Below are 24,322 nucleotides of genomic sequence, written 5' to 3' on the forward strand. Positions count from 1 at the left end.
GCATGGCATGGCCGAAACAAACAAACAAACGTACTGATACTATGATATTTTGCCACAAAACAGCCAAAGCAATTTTTATCATTCTGACATCAAAATACTTCCAGTCAGGTTAGAGTCATACACCCTAGTGAAAGCAGTCAAGCAAATAGCCACTTTATCAAACCAGTTTCCACTGTTGGCTGATTATTCCTCATTCTTTAACCTGAATCCCCTGAAGAAAAAATGGCAAGTTAACCAAGCAGCAAGTGGTTGGTGAACACCTACCACATGCCTACTACCTAAGATATTGTAGGGAACATGGAAAAGCATGAGGCATCATTCCTAGGACCAGCCTTAAAATTCTAAAGTTTGGTTCAGGCCTTTATTAATTAATTAGCATGAATCCACTTATCATGGAGACTACACCACTCGCTACACACCTCAGCCACCCAAAGCCATCAATAAATTTCTTCTCTCTCATTTTTAAGCATCCTCTTCTCCCTTAATGAACCCTTGCCTCTTCTTCATGAAGGGAAGTGAAACTCGCTTAGTCGTGTCTGACTCTATGTGACCCCATGGACTGCATAGTCGATGGAATTCTCCAGGCCAGAATACTGGAGTGGGTAGCCTTTCCCTTCTCCAAGGGATCTTCCCAACCCAGGGATCGAACCAAGGTGTCCCACATTGAAGGCAGATTCTTTACCAGCTGAGCCACAAGGGAACCCCTGGGGTTTTTTATGCCTCTTCTTCATATATTTCATCAAAACAGTGTAGGAGAATTGAATCTTGGTGGTGCAACCTCAGAGATCATGTACTTGGCCTCTCACCCAAAGTAGGAATCCATTTTATCTACATTGGTAATAGATGATCAAATGGTTAGCTACATGAACCTCTGAATTTAAAGAGTTCTCTTCCCCCTAAGCCACTTATCCTTGGGTAAATATTTTCTTTAGAAAGAATCTCCTGGGGAAAGGTCCAGGCCTACTCCCAGGAATTCCCATTCAGTCATTTGAAATCTGCTCTCTTGAAAGATAGGCCAGATGTACTACTGAATTCCCTTGATGGCCACTCAAATATTTTAAGCCAGCATTTCTCATACCTCACAGTCTCTGCCACTCCAGACTGTAATGTGTGAAAGTCTCTCAGTTGTGTCTGACTCTTTGCGACCCCAGGGACTGTAGTCTGCCAGGCTCCTCTGTCCATGGACTTCTTCAGGCAAGAATACTAGAGTGGGTAGCCCTTCCTTCTCCAGAGGATCTTCCCAACCCAGGTATTGAACCCAGGCCTCCTGCATTGCAGGCAGATTGTTCACCTTCTGAGCCACCTGGGAAGTCTCACCACTCCAGACTAAACAGACTCAAATCCATTTGTGAAATTAATAGATTTATTATTGATGATATATCTAGAACTTTCCCTCCCCCATCCACACTGCTCCCTTCAGGGCTTGCTGGATGGGTCAATGTCTTCCAAAGGTGTGGCCTCCAGAACACAGTTTGATGCTCCAGGAGTGCCCTGACCTGAATGGAGTACATTGCATTACTATTTTTATCAGGTTGGATTCTAAAGTTCTTTTCATGCTGCCCAAGTTTCCGTTACCTGGTTTAGCACTTTTGTCAGACTTCATTTGAGCTTCGTGGACAATCTAAGAGCTTTACCTCTTCCTCAAACGGCTTCTCTATCCCAGATTAATTTTCTTAACAATTTAAATGCAGTTCAGTTCAGTTCAGTCGCTCAGTTGTGTCTGACTCTTTGCGACCCCATGAATCGCAGCATGCCAGGCCTCCTTAAATGCAGACTTCTCTCTAATTTTTTTAATCTTTTTGTCTTAGTCTCATTCTAAACTTTTGATCTAATTAAATTATTATAAGTTTAAATTATAGTTTAAAACACTAATTCTCTCTCCTATTATCTATTCTTTCTAGTTATTAGTACATGATGTTCATAGTTTTTACATCCATTTGAATGTGTAACCATTTCTGCTACATGTTATATCTGGTAAATTTCAAAAAAAAAAAAAAAAAAAAAAATGGCTCAGATGGTAAAGCATCTGCCTGCAATGCAGGAGACCCAGGTTCGATTCCTGGGTCAGGAAGATCCCCTGGAGAAGGAAATGGCAATCCATTCCAGCACTCTTGCCTGGAAAAATCCCATGGACGGAGGAGCCTGATAGACTACAGTCCATGGGGTCGCAAACAGTCGGACACGACTGAGCTACTTCACCTTCACTTTCACTGAAATTGGTCATTTACCTAAACCTTTTGGAGTCATCCGTGCGGAAAATATATTGAGGCTGATACATTACTGGGTCACCCCTGTAAATACAAAAACTATATATTACTGTGTTTACCTTTGAGTTTACTCTATCATAGGGCACATTCCTTTCTTAACTAAAATCCTATAATTAATAGTCAAAATGATGCTGATGGTGATAGTAGTAGTATAATGATAGTAATGATGATGCTGGTGATCGTGGTGATGGTGGTTGTGTCTCTTTCTAGATGCCAGGTTCTGTCTTAAATGCTTGGCAATTATTATCTCATTTAATCATCACACCAATCTTGTAGGGTTAGGTGTTATACACTGACCCTCACCGGTTTGGGCATTCACAACTATTATATTCTCTTTGGTAGGTAAGTAAAACCACTGAAGAACTGTGAGATGGTAAAGGCTACCTACCCACTCTACCATATCACTATGTGTGTGTGTGTGCGTGTGTACGTGCTAAGTTGCTTCAGTCATGTCTGACTCTCTGCAACCCACTGGACTGCAGCCCTCCAGGCTCCTCTGTCTATGGGATTCTCCAGGCAAGAATACTGGAGTGAGTTGCCATGCCCTCCTCCAGGTGTGTAAGTACATGTTCATTTCAGTTCAGTCACTCAGTCATGTCCCACTCTTTGCAACCCCATGGACTGCAGCATGCCAGGCCTCCCAGTCCATCACCAACTTAGAGTTTACTCAAACTCATGTCCATTGAGTCAGTGACGCCATCCAACCATCTCATCCTCTGTCGTCCCCTTCTTCTCCTGACTTCAATCTTCCCCAGAATCAAGGTCTTTTCCAATGAGTCAGTTCTGCGCATCAGGTGGCCAAAGTATTGGAGCTTCAGCTTCAGCATCAGTCCTTCCAATGAATAATCAGGACTGATTTCCTTTACGGTTTGATCTCCTTGCAGTCCAAGGGACTCTCAAGAGTCTCCTCCAACACCACAGTTCAAAAGCATCAATTCTTTGGTGCTCAGCTTTCTTTATGATCCAACTCTCACATCCATACATGACTACTGGAAAAACCATAGCTTTGACTAGATGGACATTTGTTGGCAAAGTAATGTCTCTGCTTTTTAATATGCTATCTAGGTTGGTCATAAGCTTTCTTCCAAGGAGTAAGCATCTTTTAATTTCATGGCTGCAATCACTATCTGCAGTGATTTTAGAGCCCCCCAAAATAAAGTCTATCACTGTTTCCACTGTTTCCCCGTCTATTTGCCATGAAGTGACAGTACTGGATGCCATGATCTTAGTTTTCTGAATGTTGAGTTATAAGCCAACTTTTTCACTCTCCTCTTTCACTTTCATCAAGACGCTCTTTAGTTCTTCACTTTCTGCCATAAGGGTGGTATTGTCTGCATATCTGAGGTTATTGATATTTCTCCCAGCAATCTTGATTCCAGCTTGTGCTTCATCTAACCCAATGTTTCTCATTATGTACTCTGCATGTAAGTTAAATAACCAGGGTGACAATATACAGCCCTGATGTACCCCTTTCTATATTTGGAACCAGTCTGTTGTTACGTGTCCAGTTCTAACTGTTGCTTCTTGACCTGCATACAGATTTCTCAATAGGCAGGTCAGGTGGTCTATTCCCATCTCTTTCAGAATTTTCCACAGTTTGTTGTGATCCACACAGTCAAAGGCTTTGGCATAGTCAATAAAGCAGAAATAGATGTTTTTCTGGAACTCTCTTGCTTTTTCCATGATCCAGCAGATGTTGGCAGTTTGATCTCTGGTTCCTCTGCCTTTTCTAAAACCAGCTTGAACATCTGGGAGTTCACGGTTCACGTATTGCTGAAGCCTAGCTTGGAGAATTTTGAGCATTACTTTACTAGCGTGTGATATGAGTGCAATTGTGCAGTAGTTTGAGCATTCTTTGGCATTGCCTTTCTTTGGGATTGGAATGAAAACTGACCTTTTCCAGTCCTGTGGCCACTGCTGAGTTTTCCAAATTTGCTGGCATATTGAGTGTAGCACTTTCACAGCATAATCTTTCAGGATTTGAAAGAGCTCCACTGGAATTCCATCACCTCCACTAGCTTTGTTCGTAGTGATGCCTTCTAAGGCCCAGTTGACTTCACATTTCAGGATGTCTGGCTCTAGGTCAGTGATCACACCATCGTGATTATCTGAGTCAAGAAGATCTTTTTTGTACAGTTCTTCTGTGTATTCTTGCCACCGCTTCTTAATGTCTTCTGCTTCTGTTAGGTCCATACCATTTTTGTCCTTTATCAAGCCCATCTTTGCATGAAATATTCCCTTGGTACCTCTAATTTTCTTGAAGAGATCTCTAGTCTTTCCCATTCTGTTGTTTTCCTCTATTTCTTTGCATTGATCGCTAAGGAAGGCTTTCTTATCTCTCCTTGCTATTCTTTGGAACTCTGCATTCAGATGCTTATATCTTTCCTTTTCTCCTTTGCTTTTCGCTTGTCTTCTTGTCACAGCTATTTGTAAGGCGTCCTCAGACAACCATTTTTCTTTTTTGCATTACTTTTCCATGGGGATGGCCTTGATCCCTGTTTCCTGTACAATGTCATGAACCTCCGTCCATAGTTCATCAGGCACTCTATCAGATCTAGTCCCTTAAATCTATTTCTCATTTCCACTGTATAATCCTAAGGGATTTGATTTAGGTCATACCTGAATGGTCTAGTGGTTTTCCCTACTTTCTTCAATTTAAGTCTGAATTTGGCAATAAGGAGTTCATGATCTGAGCCACAGTCAGCTCCCGGTCTTGTTTTTGCTGACTGTATAGAGCTTCTCCATATTTGGCTGCAAATAACATAGTCAATATGATTTCAGTATTGACCATCTGGTGATGTCCATGTGTAGAGTCTTCTCTTGTGTTTTTGAAAGAGGGTGTTTGCTATGACCAGTGCTTTCTCTTGGCAAAACTCTATTAGCCTTTGCCCTGCTTCATTCTGTACTCCAAGGCCAAACTTGCCTGTTACTCCAGGTGTTTCTTGACTTTCTACTTTTGCATTCCCATCCCCTATAATGAAAAGGACATAGTTTTGGGGTATTAGTTGTAGAAGGTCTTGTAGGTCTTCATAGAACCGTTCAACTTCAGCTTCTTCAGCATTATGGGTCAGGGCACAGAGTTGGATTACTGTGATATTGAATGGGTTGCCTTGGAAACAAACAGAGATCATTCTGTTGTTTTTGCATCCAAGTACTGCAATTCAGACTCTTTAGTTGACCATGATGGCTCTTCCATTTCTTCTAAGGGATTCTTGCCCACAGTAGTAGATATAATGGTCATCTGAGTTAAATTCACCCATTCCATTTCATTTTAGTTCACTGATTCCTAAAATGTTGACGTTCACTCTTGCCATCTTGTATGTATATGTGTGTGTGTGTGTGTGTGTGTGTGTGTGTGTGTGTGCGTATAACCATTTATTAGCCAGTTGGCATCACATATTGAACCTGTTTTGTTAGCTTGACAACAACAGTAAAAATGTTAGATGCCCTGTCCTTTCAGGTATTCTGAGCATCTCTTTGCATGAAAAGTATACCCGATGCAGTCACAAAAGATGATTGTCTCATTAGAAATCCTAGACCCTTTATTGGCGAAGGTGCACCACTGTATGGGCATACCTTCCCCAATGATGAGGTCAAGGAGACTGACCAAAAAGTAAGTGGAACAATTAGGGAAGAGGGAATCGAAACAAGGAGTGAGGGAATCAGGGTAAAATTCATTTGGGCCACGTGTCAGATATTCAAACTCATCCTAAACTTGATGTGGTCAACTGTTGAGAAATAGGTGTGGCCCTTGGGACACCTGAGCCCAGGTTGACATACATGCCACCCATAATTTTTTTTTTCAGTATAGTGGCAGTTTTACTGTTGCCTGAGACAGATTGCTTCTGGTCAAATGAGGATACTCCAGCAAATACATCAACACTGAAGATTTGTAAGCACTCATCAAGCTGGGTAAATTCCCTGAAAAGAAGGAGCTTAGTTTTCAGAGTGACTTGAAATTAGAACTTTGTTCCCCACTGTTTTTATCTTAAAATACTTTTGCCTGGGAGAAAGCACTGTGTGAAATTAATACCTTCTCCAGCTCCACACCACCATGCAAGTTAACCTAACTTGAATGGGGAAATTCTTTCTTGCTGTCTTTCCAAATGTCTTAAGAGAACCCCTTTGAAGGGGCAGGGCTTACCTTTGTGTATTGATCAGACTGAATATTTCAAGGAGCTCTGTCTACCCCGGAGGGCAGATTTTTGTTGAAACATGTGCAATAGTGTCAAGGATAGTGCGTTTCACAACTGAAGCAGATGTGCATACTTATAACTTACCTTCAGTTTGGAAACATGTTAATTAGTAAGGCTCTAATTTCTAATTAGCTACCCATGGATGGCTGTGGAACTGAATATGGTTGTACTCATTAATACACTTTGAAGGCATTTTTCAGGTGGGTTAATATCTACATTATATGGAAAAATTGTATGTATTCGTACACATATACACAGTATATATACATCTACCTGAGTAAACATAGTATGTATACTTAGTACAAAGTATACATATATTGATATTTGATATGCCAACTTGAAAGATCATTCTTGGGCATTTATTTTAAGAACTGAACTCAAGTCTGCTCTTACTTCACTTTGGATTCTCCATGGTGCTAGAATATTTTATCCTTTGGATGGTTAAGTGAGAAAGATTTAACAACAAAGCTGGAGTGTCATTTATGGCTCTGTATTGGAGAATTAAGGGAGTTGATTCAGGTTGCTGAAATCTCTCTTCTGGCCCTCTCCCTGGAAGACAAGTCACCATAGTGAGCTTTATCCCTGTCTTTACTCTTGCATTTTGCTTAATGACTCTGAGTATGTGACATAAGATAGCACATCTGGAAGACCCTCTGCTCTTTCATACACTACTCTGATCTTCAATGGTTCCTATGCTGTCTTTAAGTAAATAATAAAGGCTTTGGCTTCTTTTGCTAGATCAACTAAGGGTATACTGGATATACCTGCTTTGGTAGATCCATTGCTTCATTTGGACTGGTTAACAGTGTGTGTTTTTAAGGTGCCTAGGCTGGGAATATCCTTCATTTCCTAGTGTAATTATCCAACATCTCCTCTGTTGCCTTATTAGCTGTGTGTGTGAGGGGGGGCACTATTTGAAATTGTTTTATCAGTTTGTACCTAATTCTTCCTGCCATTGATGAGAGCAGTATCTTTTGCACACATTTCACTAATTTAAGAGGACTATTATGTAATAGTGAGTTTCTCAGTTGATTCGAACATGATGTTACTTAGGTCCCAAGTCTAAACTTGATTCTGGAGCAGGAAATGGCAACCCACTCCAGTATTCTTGCCTGGAAAATTCCATGGACAACAGAGTCTGGTGGACTACAGTCCATGAGGTTGCAAAGAGTTGGACACGACTGAGAGCTCACGCATGCATGCACTAAACTTGATTATGATTCTTTCACTTCCTGTTCCATACTTTGCCTGGTTGTCCCACAGTTGTCTTTTGGACTTGGGAGAGTCAGTTGAGAATGAGGATTAACAAGAGCAAATCAATCCCCACAACCAAGTACAAGCAAGAGAACACCATTTAGAGTACAGAGCTCAGGCCTGGATTATGGTTCATCTTTTCGTCAAGAGAAGACAGACATTTCTGTATAGATGGAAACATATTTGCATGGAGCATTGTATAGTGCAGTGTGTATGTGTGCATGTATGTGAGGTGTCTATATGCATGTACATGTGTGCATCATGGGAGGAGTAGATCTGTTGTCACATTAATGATGATAGCAAAAATACCCACTGGTTACCACGGAGCAGGTCATGTGCCAACTGTTGGTCCTGCTGTATGTTTATTTGTGCAAGGGTTTACTATAATACTCACCCAGGCATTTCCAGAAGGAAAGGGTGAGGATTGATTTGTCAATGCCTAAGGGTCTCCCAACATGTGGTCTACTACAACTGTGTTTGTCAGTGAGTTGTTTGGGCCTCACAGGAATTTTCCCACAGAAAGGATGTTCTAACTGGCAGGCTCCCAGGACCGCCTACAAATCCTTTTAACCATAACAGAGCTGACGAGCACTGTCAGGACTGGAGTTGGCTTCCAAATGGGAAGTCAGCCTGGTATTAATAGCACAGTTCCAGCTGCACTTTGGGTCCAGCGGACTTCTAATGGACCGGCCTGGGAACCCAAGCACTCTTTGTAACATTTATAGGAAATGGATTCCTTGGTGAGCATGGTGGGAAGGGAGTACTGTGGTGGCTTGAGAATCATGGCTACCCATTTCCCCCTTCTCTGATCACTGCCATCGTCGGTATCCAGCAGGAAGAGACTAAGGTGAATCCTAGGGGAATTCTTCTCCCAACTTCAAGTCTGGGGAGAGCCTGCCCTGGTCCTGATCCGCTCGCTTGGGTTGACTGTTCCCATGTACAGGATATTTGTAAGTTGGGCGTTCCTAGGCCACTTATATTTAATTGTGTGATGCAGATGTTTATTTTAACATAGTAGCTATTCATCCATGTAAATTTTACATTAAAATTACAGGCTTATTTGGATTTTAAACAGGTATTATTCATTTTGACTGATTTCAGCCCTGATGATGTTTTTGTGCTTCTTTGATGGGTTAAAGGCATTATATTTATGCAAATTGAAAGGGTGTGTGCTGTTGCAGTACAACATTCCGTTTTCTGGTTGTAGGAGGAAATAAGAGAAGTGGGTGGTACCGTGGGGTGTGTGTGTGTGTGTGAGCATAATTTGAATTTGACCCAAAGTTGTGTACTTTGACTACGACCCAAAGGTGTGTTGTTCAAACCAAGATATTCTTTAAGATATTAAAAATTGTGTTTGTACTCAAGAGAGCACTTTCTCAGTAGTGTATTTGGAAATATTTCAGGCTATTTTTTTCTGCAGAAGTTACAGACCTAAAAGATATTTTTTCCCCTGGAAGCTCTTTGAATATATACATTTTTTAAAAGGATTTTTAAAGGCTAGATGGCAGCAAGGAAATTGTTTTCTGTTCATCTTAAGTAAATATCTCTGTGATATAAGTGCTGCGTCAGAGTTATCTTATGGGCTGCATATGACTCAAAGGGAAAATAATTTGTTTAGTAACTTGATTTTCTTCCTTTTTTTATGATTCACAAGTTGTCAAGCTCATCCTGTTTGGGACACTATAAATGTAGTAGTAGTATTAGTCACTCAGTCATGTCTGACTCTTTGAGACCCCATGGACTGTAGCCTGTGGGAACTTGTAAATGAATAACAAATTTAAATGTAAATCAACTGAAATGTATATGAAATCCTACTGGATTCTTAGGAGGTCTCTTGGTATTTATGAACCACACTTCTCTTTTCTAGGATTCTGTTTTGGGACACAGTCATAAATGCAAAAGGAAGTTTTCAGCACCTAATGACGTTTATACTTATAATATTGGGCCCCTTCAGCCCAAGCATTGAAAAACTATCTGGAGTTGGAATTGCTGAGACATGGAAAACTTTTCTTCCAGAAGGATTTTTTTAAAATAAAAATTATACTTTAAGATTATGAGTATAGAATTATAACACAGACAATTCATCATAATAAGCCTCTCTAGATCAATCTAGATTATCTCTAAAAGGTCTATTTCACCCAGTCCCATAATTACACACTTGGGGAAGTAAAATGAAGTGTATAGGGTTTTCAGAGTGGCAGATCTATGTGGAGTCCTTCTAACCCAGTTGCTTATTGTGTAGGAAAGGGAACTGGAGACCAGAGGGATTAAGGGGCTTGAGTAAGGCCGCTGTAGTGAGGACAGGGCTAGGAGGGCCATGAGCAACAGTGAGAATGTCTGTCACCTGTTAAAGGGCTTCAGTTTCCTGGGTTTACTTCCATCTTTTCATTTAATTCTCACAACAGTTTTGCAAGGCATGGATCATATTCCAGTTTTTAAAATGATAAAACTGAAACATAGGAGGTTCTCTAACTGCTCAAAGTCAATAGGCATTAGGAGGCAGAGCAGAAATTCAAATGCACACCCCCTGATTTGAGAGTCTGGTGTCTCCTGCCTTGAGCTGTTTTCACTGTACCAGGGTGGCTCCCTGGCTTCAGTATATAGCCTAAAATCCAAGCAGCATTCCGTTTTTCTACATGTTTACAGGCATCACTCATCTTTTGAGCTTCACTTTCTCCCACTTCATAGATAATGCTTTTTTCACAGATTGAAGGTTGCGGCAACCCTGTGACAAGCAGGTCTATCTGCACCATTTCTTTTTTCAACATTATTTGTTTACTTTGTGTCCCTGTGTCACAGTTAGGTAATTCTCACAATAATTCCAACGTTTTCATTATTTTCATATTTGTGATGGTGGTCTGTGATCAGTGACCTTTGATGTTACTATTAATACTATAACCTGCTGAAGGCTCGGGTGATGGTTAGTATTTTTTAGCAATATTTTAAAATAAAAAAATGTAATTTTTAGATGTAATGTTATTGCATACTTAATGTTGTTGTTCAGTTGCTCAGTTGTGTCCAACTCTTTGTGACCCCATGGACTGCAGCATGCCAGGCTTCCCTATCCTTCACCATCTCCTGGAGTTTGCTCAAACTCATGTCCATTGAGTTGATAATGTCATCTAACCATCTCATCCTCTGTTGCTCCCTTCTCTTCATACCCTCATTCTTTCCCAATATCAGGGTCTTTTCCAATGAGTCAGTTCTTCGTATCAGGTGGCCAAAGTATTGGAGCTATTTGCCAGGGGATATCCAATAAATAGACAGCAGAAAATAAAGTAAGTGAGATGGTGGTAAGCGTCGAAGAAAAAAAAGACATAAAGGGAAAAAGTCAAGGAAAGGAGACGCTAGAAAGATGGGATGGGAATTATTAAAAAAGGACTTTGCTGTGAGTATGTATTTGGGAAATGTTTGTTATTGCATTATTGGTTCAGTGAAAGAAGCTGGCAGGTGTCTATTTTTTCAGCAGCTTCCTTTCCAAAACCATAATATTCCATTCTCTACCAGTGGTAAAAGGCTTATTCTAACTCCATCTCCATCTTCATGATACATCTTCCCATCTGCCCCCTGTGGGAACCATTGTTATCCCCATAGTATCAAAAAAAGAAAACAGGGGTCAAATGAGTTACCCATAAATGGAGAACAAGACAAGCTTAGTGCCTGGGCTACTCTTTCCAAATATCTAATTTACAGGGAAGGAGAATCTCAGAAATGCTAAAATGACTAGCCCAGAATTACATGGCAAAGTGCTCATTATTTTATTTATCCAGCAGGATATGGATGGAGTTTCTACAGTGGGCCAGGCTGCTGAGATGGATCCAGAAAGTAGTATTCACAGGAGATGTTCTCTGACCTAGGCGCACATGCAGGGACCTCTGTACCCTACCCAATGCTCATTTATGCATACCATGATGGACAGTCTTCTCTCTTTTCCAGACTCTGAGAAGAATGGTGTTCCCACTTATATTTCCCACTCTGCATTTCTAGTGTGTTATGGATTAAATGAGACCATATCGGCTGGCTTGGGGACCAGAACAACTATGTATACCATTGTTTCCATGGGCAAATGCATTTAGACTTTCACACATCCAGCCATCTTTACAAACTTTCAGACTGGGGAGTGTCTGGGTTGGAGAACACAAGCAGAGATTGTTTAGCGTCCATCAAGGCACTCTGGCTGCCCAACCTCCCAGATATTGACATTGCCTGGAGTAAACAATACCCTCTTCAGTCCTAATGATAGCATTAAGTGAGATACAAATGAGCAATAATAGCTTCCTCAAAATTTTACAGAAAAGATTTTATTTTCTTTACTCGGAAGGCAAAGTGATGGTCACACATATTTACCTTTAGGGAAAAGGTCTTCAAATGGTAATCTGTGGATTGTGTCTACCAGCCATTCTATAGTTTGTCATAGTTCTCTAGGGCCATGGGAATCTACAAGGAGATTGTAGCTCATTTAATCTGTGTTTATTCCATTATCTATGTATGAGACTATCTATGTAGTGCCACAAGTGTGTCTTGAATGGAACAGAATGGAAAGAAATGTTCTCTTGGCCATCGCATACTAACAAGCGTCGTTTTCCCATCTTTCTTCCATAATGTGACTGCCATGGGCATTTCAGTTCCTGTTCTACATGCCTGTCATCATCTGCTTGATTAGAATGATACTGCTGTAGATAATAAGTACTTTGAATTTATATAAGCTTCTTAAGGAATGATGAACTTAGATTGAACTGCAGTGAATGCTTCAGTAAAATTCAAAGGAATTATGATTATGGTTGCCTTGGCAACCATAGTTCTGTATTCTCTTTGTTTTATTACTTACCATTTTCCTATATTGAGGTCATTTTGAGGAGATCATTAAGGTCTCATTTTCAGTTTATGAGGCTTCTGGGAATGATACAATTTTATGTAGCTACAAATGTATCTCCTTTTCTTAAAATTTCCCCAAACATTGGAAAGTCTGGACATGTGAAATGAACTAAACATAAGCTATTACTTATGTTGACACATACATGTCATCTTTACTGTCTATTAAGGTAATTATTTATAAGGACTGAAAGACATTGTTACTTTACATTTCTCCTTAGCATGCAAATATGACTTTCCATTTCTTTCAAAAGTGAAGAATTCTTTGCCAATAAATTTCCATAAATGTTTTTACCTATAATGCAATTATTAAACTGAAAATAACTAAACAAGAAAAATAGTTTTACTTTAGGAAAGGGCCAGTTTGAGAGACAGTCAAACAGTGATATTTTAACAACATATTAAATAATTAATCATCAACACATCCACTGTTAAGTTTTTTGGTAGACCACATTAGTTTTTTTAAAGTGAAAATGTGGTAATTAACACTGTAATCTTTATAATTGGTTTATTGGTATTAAAAGGAAAATATAGTATAAATTGTATGTTACCACATGACTACAATATAAAAATCATTGTAAAACATTTTATTTTGTCCAATTACTTATTATTTGAATCTAAAGGAAAATTATATATGTTAACATTCTAGGACAGGAGTTAGGAAAGTTTTTTGTAAAGGGTCAGGTGGTAAATATTTTAGGTTTTGGGGCCACACAGATTTTTATTGCAACTACTCAACTCTGTAACTGAAAGCATCCAGAGACACCAAGCTGTATTAAATTAATACTGTGTTTATAGAAACAGATGGCAAACTGGATTTGGTCCTCAGGCTGAAGTTTGCCAGGGCTTCCCTAGTGGTAAAGAACCTCCCTGCAAAGTAGGAGATGCGGGTTCGAATCTCTGGGTTGGGAAGATCCCCTGGAAAGGGAATGGCAATCCACTCCAGTATTCTTGGCTGGAGATCCATGGGCAGAGGAGCCTGGCGGGCTACAGTCCACGGGGTCGCAAAGAGTCGGACGCGACTGAAGTGACTCAGCACGCATGCACAGGAGGGTAGAAGCAGACATTTCATGATAGATTGCTTAGTTTAAAAGCTAGTAGAACATTTGACAAAAATAAGCTAATAACATTTCCTTATATGTTGGGCAAGTTCAAAACTGAACTTCAGTGTCAAAGGCCTGACATCCCCTACCTGAATATGCCAACAATGTAAACTGAGTCAGTGAGATGAAGCCCCTTTGCCTATAGCTGGTTTCTCCATCCTTGTGGAGTTTCCTTGGTCACCTGACACCAAGTGAAACATACATTTTCATCTTTATTTTCCTTTAGAGTATTCTCTGGTGCTTTGTTCAAACTAATTTTATCATCCTCTTTTAGGTTTAGGGCTTCCCTGGTGGCTCAGCTGGTAAAAATTCGCCTGCAATGCAGGGGACCTGGGTTTGATCCCTGGGTTGGGAAGATCCCTTGGAGAAGGGAAAGGCTACCCACTCCAGTATTCTGGCCTGGAGAATTACTTGGATTGTATAGTCCATGGGGTCACAAAGAGTCAGACAGGACTGAGCGACTTTCACTTTAGGTTTAGTCAAATATTTCAAACATAAAGAAAAGTACAGAAAAAAACCACAAATATTTGACCCTCAGTTTTAATAAATTTTAATATTTAATATTGTTTGATTAAGATATTTTAATCTTTTTTAAAAATAAATAATACATATGAACACAGCTGAAGCCTATAAAAGACTTTTAATGTGTATGATTTTTCCACATTCTAACAATTTTTAAAGAAGCAATTTATTTTTAGATGGATCTGTATTTTTCCTACTTATTAAAGTGAATTTCTTGAGAGCCAAAAGGATGGAAAGATTAGCGAATTGATTTTAGATGTGCAAATTATCATTGGTACACAGTAGACCAATTTGACCTGATTTGATACATTTTTCTGTCCATCCAGGACTAAATTAATGCTAAGAGTTTACTTCCAAGAGAGACTTTGCAAATTCCCTATATCTCTTCCATGTGGTAAATGAGATGTGTGATTAAGAGACAGTGAGTATAAATCATCCTAATTCATAATCAAAGACTGAAGACAGCTTTTCATTTCTATAGTGACTTATTCAAATGCATTATTTTTCTCTGCTGCCCTTAACACAGTTAATGCTTTGTGGAACAAACGCTTTCACAAACATTCTGTCATTCAATCTTTGGAATGTCCCATGTGGGGGTTAGAACAGATAGTATTGCAATCGTCTCCTAGGTGAGGAAATTAAGGCACAGTGATGTCAGTGCAGTGCTTATAAGTCTTGGCTGAACCTTAGTACCACTGGGTGAGCTTTGATAAAGGATCCCTGAGCCTACCCACAGAGATTTGATACAACCAGGCTGGAACGGACCAAAAGTGTTAGTATATTTCATTGCTTCTTCTGTGCAGCCAAGGTTGAGAATTTCTGCTGGACTAGGGAACTGATCAAAGTTGTTCAACCCTGTGGTTCTCGAATGGGGGCTATTTATCCACCCTCCACCCTGCCAGGGGAACATTTGACAATAAGACACTTGATTGACACATGTTGGTTGAGGACACTACTGGCTTCTAGTGAGTGAACATCCTACAGCCTTGCCTCTCCACATGAAACGCTCCAGCCCCAGGACTTCCCTGGAGGTCCAGCAGTTAAGACTCCGCACTTCCACTGAAGGGGACATGAGTTTGATCCCTGGTGGGAGAACTAAGATCCCACATGCTGTGCAGTATGGCCAAAAATAAAAGAATGAGAAAAAAACAAAAAAACAAAAAAATCCCTATCCAGCCCCAAATGCCACTATGTCAATTGAGCTGAGGTTCAGAAACTCCTACTTAACCTCTAAGTGTTGGACTGAAGTCCCTAACTCTAAGCCATTGTTATTTCTTCAGTCCCAAATTGCTAAATTATTCAGATTAGTCATCCTCTTATTATTTCTCTAATAATGCATTTTTAAAGTGACTTTAAACTTTTTCAGGAACTAGGTGGTCTCGTGTCTTAACCACAGTAGGATAGGCAGAAATCCTACTTTTCTCAGAATACCAAAAGTAACACAAAAACAAGCAAATAGCCACAAAGGATACAACATCAAAAAGAAAAGAACTATTTCTCAACTAAGTATATGTATGATCCCAAATAAAAAATGTGAATTATGTAAAGCAGTAGCTCTCAAAATTGAGCATGCATTGAAATCCCCTAGGGGGTTATTAAAATACAGACTGCTGGGCCCCACCCTCAGAGTGTCTGATTCCCTAGGTCTGGTGTGGTGTTCAAGCACTTGAATTTCTAAATTTCTAACAAGAGCTTCCAGCTGAGACAGACTCTTCTGGACCTGGGAACACACTGAGAATTACAGATGTAAAATGTGTAATAGCTTCTCAAATGCATAACCCCAGGACTATCTATTAAAGCATCAGGTTAATATTCCTAAAAATGCAAGCACTATTTCATCATAGTATACACATGATTTTAGAATATAATCCATCAATAAGTATAAGAACCTTCCAGTTCCATGATTACAGTCAGGACAGACCTATGAAATCAAACCATCTGCGCCCACTTCTAAGAGCAACAGGAGCTAGCTTCAGTAAGCTTCCTGTCCAAAACAAGTCCAATGTTAAGAATGTACAGCTGTCCACCTTATCAGAAATAAAAAAGTGACAATACCCTGAGACATTTTAAAATGCATCTAAGGTACATGATGCACATTCTTCAAATTATAAGGAGATGCCTAGATCAAAAATGACTTAAACAGAATTTTCCTACTTTTGGATACATTAACACATGATTGTAGGAGGGTGGATGGATATCTAAAATTTCAGGGAAATTTATTGCCTGTATTAAATAACAAGTCCTAATTCCTTAACAAATTGGAATATTGACATAGGTGGCTAAATAATCATAGAATTAAACATGGAATCTGAAACCTATTTCAGAAACAAGTCAATTACTTTTCCAGTTCATCAGCCCATGACACTCTAAAGATAGCAGCGATAAAGGTGGTGTGGTTTGTGATTTTCATAAACTAGCCTTAAGTTAGATATTACAGCATATTTTGTAGGTGAAAAACCTAAACCCTGAAGAAGCAAAGTACATGTCCCTTATTTTCCACAGCAAGAGCTCATAGAAACTACAATATGCTCTTATCTCTGCCTCTTAGATGTTTTCTGAATCTCTTGATAGTGAAGATTTGATCTCTTTCTAGAACCTGGCACACTTCCTAGTACATACCAAGGGGTAATTAGGCTTCTACTGAATTTACTTAAGTGAGTTTGTGAGAAGCTCATGCATTTCTGTATTTCATGAATTTTATATTGCATAGTTCAGTCCCATTTAAATTCAGGATCCTTACCCCCAAAATCCCAAATAAGATCCAGTCTATACTGTCCAAAGTACAAACTTTAATTATGAGCTAGGGATTAAGAAAAGTAAAGGGAAACTATGGGAGAATTTTCCAACAAGTAAGCACTTCTGTTGTACCAGCATTGATGATATATATGGCTGTCAACAATGTAAGACTTCCAAAGGGTAACTAAATAGCCCTGTACTGTAAAATATAAAATTTACACATCTAAGGGAACAAATAAAATCTAAGAATTGAAAAAAATATACCTAATAACATCGTTCTGCTCCAGTGTTTAAGAGCAAACCGAGAAGTTGCTATGGCATTGACTTATGCGAGCATAGCAACAGAGCGAACTCAGTGATTCAGCTTGATAAAAGAGGAAATTATCTCACCATTTCCCTTTCCCTAAATCAGTCAGATATCCAAATATTTCATGTTGAAATGGTATATCCATCAACATGTTCTAATGGATAAAAGTCAATAGTGGGGGTGGGGAGGAAGGTCATAAGACGAAATCTGTATGACATATGCTTACTTTAGAGAATGCAACTCACATCTAAAGAATCTATTAATATCTCTGCATCCTGCTTTCCCCCGATTTAATGGAGTTTGTCAGTGGCTTATATTGGGTGAATATTGGGTGAATATGAGTAATAATTTGGCAAACGACAACAATTTATCAGCCTGTATAACTTCGTTCTAATGAAATTTGACTGTGGTGTATTTTGAGAAAGAAACATTGTTCGGCCGTGGAACTGTAATTCCCTGTGTGCAACAGCCCTCCAGGGAAGGGATAGATTATGCCAGCATAATATGTGAAGTTTAGTCATTATCACTTGTACCAAGCAGAGGTCAGCTGTGGGTGTATATGTGGGAGGCACCACTGTGGTGAGCCAATACAAACAGAGCCAAATGTCACAAATAAATGCTGACATTTTATCACGTTATTTTAAATATTATTTTACCACTGTGTTTTTTCTTGTATTGTTTAACCTCCACATCTTTATTTCCCATTTCCTTTCTTTAAACTGATAAATGAGAATTGGGCAAGTATGGTTTGAATCACTACTTGACCATGAACATGGGAAGTTAACTGACCCCACAAAAGACCCCCAAACCTATGAAACTTGAATTCTTAGATTTATTCTGTTTTTTTTTGTTTTGTTTTTTGAAAATACAGCAATTCTTTATTTCTTTATTGTTTTTTACTTTAAAAATTTATTTATTTTAATTGGAGGCTAATTACTTTATAATATTGTAGTGGTTTTTGCCATACTTGACATGAATCCGCCACGGGTGTACATGTGTTCCCCATCCTGAACCCCCCTCCCACCTCCCTCCCCATCCCATCCCTCTGGGTCATCCCAGTGCACCAGCCCCGAACACCCTGTCTCATGCATCGAACCTGGACTGGCGATCTGATTCACATATGATAATATACATGTTTCAATGCTATTTTCTCAGATCATCCCACCCTCGCCTTCTCCCACAGAGTCCAAAAGACTGTTCTGTACATCTGTGTCTCTTTTGCTGTCTTGCATACAGGGTCATCGTTACCATCTTTCTAAATTCCATATATATGCGTTAATATACTGTATGGGTGTTTTTCTTTCTGACTTACTTCACTCTGCATAATAGGCTCCAGTTTCACCCACCTCATTAGAACTGATTCAAATGTATTCTTTTTAATAGCTGAGTAATATTCCATTGTGTATATGTACCACTGCTTTCTTATCCATTCGTCTGCTGATGGACATCTAGGTTGCTTCCATGTCCTGGCTATTATAAACAGTGCTGCGATGAACATTGGGGTACACGTGTCTCTTTCCCTTCTGGTTTCCTCAGTGTGTATGTCCAGCAGTGGTATTGCTGGGTCATATGGCAGTTCTATTTCCAGTTTTTTAAGGAATCTCCACACTGTTCTCCATAGTGGCTGTACTAGTTTGCATTCCCACCAACAGTGTAAGAGGGTTCCCTTTCCTCCACACCCTCTCCAGCATTTACTTCTTGTAGACTTTTGGATCGCAGCCATCCTGACCGGCGTGAGATGGTACCTCATTGTGGTTTTGATCTGCATTTCTCTGATAATGAGTGATGTTGAGCATCTTTTCATGTGTTTGTTAGCCATCTGTGTGTCTTCTTTGGAGAAATGTCTGTTTAGTTCTTTGTCCCATTTTCTATTTATTCTGGGTTGACTTGGGTTTCAGAAACATATAATTTGATTAATTTATTTTTAATTTACATATAGTAAAATCCATCTTTTGGAGGGGTACAATTCTGAGTTTTGACAAATACATAAAATTGTGCAACCACCACCACAATAAGGACCCAGAAGAGTTCTGTCATCCCCCCCACCCCACAGATTCCCTCCTGCTGCCCCTTCATAGTCAATGCCTCCCTGAACCGCCCCAGGACCTGTCATCAAAAACCTGTTGGTGCTCTTCTATTTTAACTATTTTTTTCCTTCTCCATTCATTCACAGTACATCTATCATGTGCTAGGTTCTGTTTGAGGTTCTGGGGATGAAGTAGTGAATAAGATTCACATGGAGCTTTCCATGCAGAAACAAGATAATGAACAAAAGTAAATCTGTAATTCCAATGTGTAGTAAATGCTGTCTAGTAAACAGATCCCGCTTGCTCCTATGACATACCTGTGAAAAGCTATGACAAACTTAGACAGCATATTAAAAAGCAGAGACATCACTTTGCCAACAAAGGTCTGTATAGTCAAAGCTATGGTTTTCCAGTAGTCATGTACACATGTGAGAGCTGTACCAGAAAGAAGAGTGAGCACTGAAGAACTGATGCTTTTGAAATGTGCTGGAGAAGACTCTTGAGAATTCCTTGGACAGCAAAGTGATCAAACCATTCAATCCTAAAGGAAATCAACCCTGAATATTCATTGGAAGGACTGATGCTGAGGCTGAAGCTCCAAAAGTTTGGCCACCTGATGCAAAGAGCCGACTCATTTGAAAAGTTCCTGATGCTGGGAAAGATAGAGGGCAGGAAGAGAAGGGGGCAGCAGAGGATGAGATGGTTGGATGGCATCATCGACACAATGGACATGAATCTGAGCAAACTCCAGGAGACGGTGAAGGACAGGGAAGCCTGGCATGCTGCAATTCATTGGGTCATGAAGAGTTGGACATGACTTAGTGACTGAACAACAACAATAAGTAGATCCCTATGATAACAAGTATCAGAAGATGAAACCTCATTTTAGACAGAATGTTAGAAAAGGTGGCTCTGAGAAGTTGGCATTATATCTGAGGACTGAAGTCTACGAAGGAGCCAGCTATGTGAAATGAGCAAGGGGTGGGGACACATGGGCAATCATTCCATGCAGAAGGAACGTTATATGGAAAACGGGGGTCAGCAGTCCCAAGAGTGAGAGAATAAAGCAATGACATGAGGTGCTGTGGACAGATAGGCAGGGTCTAGCTAAGGTGTATCAACTTAATTCCCTTGCAGCAGGACACCATCAGCTAAGTCTTTACCTGGAGATGATTTGATTGATGTTTTGAGTTCTGTGTAGAAAGTTGTTTGTTATAGAGTGAGAATGGATACAGGGCAGTTACTGGGCCATGGCAACCATCCAGTTGGGCACCCAACTGGGCAGCAACTGTGGAAATGTAGAAGGAATGGATTTGAAATACATTTTAGAGGTAGAGGGCTTCCCTGGTGACTCAGCTGGTAAAGAATCCACCTGCAATGTGGGAGACCTGGGTTTGATCCCTGGGTTGGGAAGATCCCCTGGAGAAGGGAAAGGCTACCCACTCCAGTATTCTGGCCTAGATAATTCTTTGGACTGTATAAGCCCGTGGGGTCTCAAAAAGTTGGACACAACTGAGCGACTTACACTTTTCACTTTCAATCCATGTTACAAATATGAATTCATTCACTTATATTTATTGAGGGCCCACAATGAGTGAGACTCAGATGAGGAAGTATGGATATAATGTTAAAGAGGAACCTACAAGGCAGGAGAGATAGGACTTCATTCAACAGTCTCACACATATGTGTAAAATTAGTGTGACAGAAAGTTTCACAGAGGAGAGGGTTCTATGAGAGGGCATAATAAAGAGATCTGACTTAATCTGAGCAGAGGTTGGGTTCTGGAAACGTGTCTCAGAGCACTGAAGAATGAGGAGTGGGGAGAGGGTATTGGACGAAAGGTCATGTGACAGAAGAGCAGAAATTTGGGTTTTCAAATGCCAGATACACTGTGATTCCAGTTTAGGAGTCCAAGAATACATACCAGGAACATGCATTTCCACAAGCACTTCAGGCAATCCATTTCCGCCATAAATATTTATTGAGCACGGAAGTGGGCCTGAAACTCTTCCAGGTGCTGAAAATTCAGTAATTTATGTTAAAAGTTTGCTTCTTTCATGGAGCTTGTTTCTGATGAATCTGATTCAGGAGATTCACAGACCCTGGGCACATCTTGAGAAGATTTGACTTTAAGAGATGTTAGCCTAGAACAAGGTCATGAGGAGTGCCACCATTTAGAGCCTGAAAGGAAGAGCAGCAGCAAAGGAGCTCGTGATCAAGTGGCTAATGAAGGAAGAAATGAGGAAAGTGGTGCACATAAGCAAAAGTGGGATCCATGGGGTCACAGAGAGTCAGACACAACTGAGCGACTTTCACTAACGGCAGTGGAGAAAATGGAAAAAACAGAGAAGTAAGGGTAGAGAAAGCACTTGAAAGTTACAATAGAAATGGTATAGTGTTTGCAGTAAAATAACATATGTTGGTATCTGATATAAAAATAAATACACTAATAACAAAACATAAGGAAGTAAATCAAAGTGGTTGATTATTGTTTTTTGTCTATATCTATATTTGCTTTTCCATCTATTTATCTCCATCCTGGTGCATTTTTTTCCTCCAAAAAGAAATACTACAATCATCAGAGATTGTCAGTAGAAAGATTCTCTGGAGGATCAGACAAGATGAAGCATTCTCAGGACCCATTAAGGGGCCTGGAGACAGTGGGCTCTAGGACTTGTGTGGAGAACTTGAAAGCTGTCACCTCTTGAAAGAAAGGACTTTAAGAGGTGAAGTAGACTTAATCTGTGCATGTCCCCCTGGGATTTTACTAACTGACCCAGAGGAATTAGATTGAACAAGCATGTGGAGAATGTCTGGGGATCATACTTGTTTCTGTTATTTCCTGTAATGGCAAGAGTGGCCTGCAGAAGCTGTGCATTCTGGGTCACCACTACAGTTAGGGTTAGTGTTTCCTGGGAACTGGAGAAGGGAAATGAAACCAGACCATGTCTAGATTCCTTCCCAGATCTCTTGAGTTGAATAATTTGAAATTGCCATTTTTATAGATCCAAAATGGTACAAAAATTAACCATTTCATACAGTTCAACCAAAAAGTATAATTCTGATACTACAGTGCAAAAGTGTGGATGGCGGGAGACTTTCTTGTTGGTTTAAAGATTGATCCGTTGGTGCAAGTATGTGACCATATATTAAAGCCTCTCAGTTTTGTGAGCCAGACCAAAGGCATTCTTGTTCCTGACTCTATTTGAACAATATATTTGATGAGAGAGTGCCAGCATCATCTATTTATTACCCTCCATACTCAGCGATTATGTGACAAGAAAGGAAAAGACCTTTAAAGCTGGGGTGATTGTCTAGACAGTCCTAAAATAGCTCTTCCCAGGTGCAAAGGAAGCAGTAAAATGCAGACAAAGCATGAGGGTCCTTTGCCAAAAATACAGTGCATTTGAACTTTCGTAAGCTCCTTGTAAATTCTGAAGGAGAAAATCGCCAGAAGACTAAATCTCGATAATTATGATCACTAGTAAAAATGGTATAGTGTTAGCAGAAAAATAAAATCTGATTGAGGAATATACCACCCCCTCAAACAGAGGCATTCTCTGCATGCTAAATTACATAGAAAATTTTGAGATAATTATTTGAATAATTTAGAGCTAAAATAGTTCAGGCTAAAATATTTAGCTGACTGAAACACCTGTGCAAGCTTTCATTTAAAATATACAAAAAATTGGTTTCATTTTTCACTTCACAGTGGAGGTCTTGTAATAAAAACAAGATAGTTTATGTAAGTCCCCTGTCAAGTCATATTCTGTAGCATTGGTGCAGTTAATAAGATTGCATTGAATCCAAAATGCACTTTTGTTAAATAAACTGTGATAGTGGGTCATACCCTAGAATATAATTTAACAATAAAAAAAATGAGCTATTGATACATTCAACAACTTAGGTGGATCTCAGGGAACTTATACAGAGTGAATAAAGCCTGTCCCCCCAACAAGCTACATGCTATATCATCTCATTTATGTAACATACTTGAAATGACAAAATTATCGAAATGGAAAACAGATCAGTGGTTGCCAGATTTAAGAAGGTGGTGGATTGAGAGGGAAGTGAGAATAACATAAAAAGGGTAGCAGGAGGGATCCTCGTGACTATGGAATGTTCTGTGTCTCGACTGTTGTCTACACATGTGATAAACTCACATAGAATGAAATACACATACACATTTACACACACAAATGAGTGCAGGTAAAACTGGTTAAATCTGAATAAAGTCATTGTATGCTATCAGTGTCAGTTTCCTGGTTGTGACATTGTATGCAAGATGTTACCATTCGGGGAGGCTAGGTGAAGGGTACAAAAAGGCACTGTATTATTTCTTCCATCTGAACATGAATCTACAATCGTCTCAAAATAAACTGTTTAATTAAAAAATAAACTTTCTCAAAACCATTGGCATTGGTTCAAACTTTGTTTATTAACATGGGAAGAAAGGCTCCACCCGATTTGGGGATGGAGGAGCCTTCTGAAATCACCAGGGAACCAAACCACATGTGTATCAGTAGGTAAAGTTTCTGCACTGAGCACAAAGGAATGCGTGTGCTCTTTAGAACATTTTAGTTTGCTTTGTGTGTTTTGCACCCTAAAAATTTACAAATGAAGGTGAATACATGAATACATACATCTCTAAGATTCATCAGCACTCTAAATACAAGAGTAAACCAGGTGTTGTTGGGAGGTTCTGTGATGGCAAGTATGGAAAAAAAAAAAAAAACCCTGGATAATTGAGTTTATTCAAATTGAGAAGGCCTATTTCTAGGGGATATATCTAAGAGAAGCCTGTTGAAAATAAGGGTAACAGAAAGACGGTCACTGAGTGTGAGTGATGCCTCTGGTACTTGTGAGAACCCACTTAGCTAACCCTTTAAAGTCTATTAAAGAAACTGAAATGAATAGATTACATTCAGAAGTAAACAGTTTGGAAATGTTCTTATCCTTAGGTACTTTACTCTTATTGACTTAGCAATATGCTGAATTTTGTTAGCTGTTTATACGTAGCTTCACAGTTGATTTTAA

General features: G+C 39.6%; 1 protein-coding gene across 5 annotated transcripts in view; it reads left to right on the forward strand.

Moving 5' to 3' along the window:
* ARHGAP6 (Rho GTPase activating protein 6) overlaps positions 1–24,322 on the forward strand; it is a 790,573-nt gene that overhangs the window by 335,559 nt on the left and 430,692 nt on the right. Inside the window, exon 1 of one of the 5 annotated variants that reach the window (XM_025277137.3) lies at positions 8,467–8,564. The exons of the other annotated variants lie outside the window; for them this stretch is intronic. The gene's annotated coding sequence lies outside the window, so the exon portion shown is untranslated. Of the gene's footprint in view, positions 1–8,466; positions 8,565–24,322 lie in introns of those variants that run through there. 5 annotated transcript variants of the gene reach the window in all.

The sequence above is a fragment of the Bubalus bubalis genome, chromosome X (assembly GCF_019923935.1).
Source record: "Bubalus bubalis isolate 160015118507 breed Murrah chromosome X, NDDB_SH_1, whole genome shotgun sequence".
Classification (NCBI taxonomy): domain Eukaryota; kingdom Metazoa; phylum Chordata; class Mammalia; order Artiodactyla; family Bovidae; genus Bubalus; species Bubalus bubalis.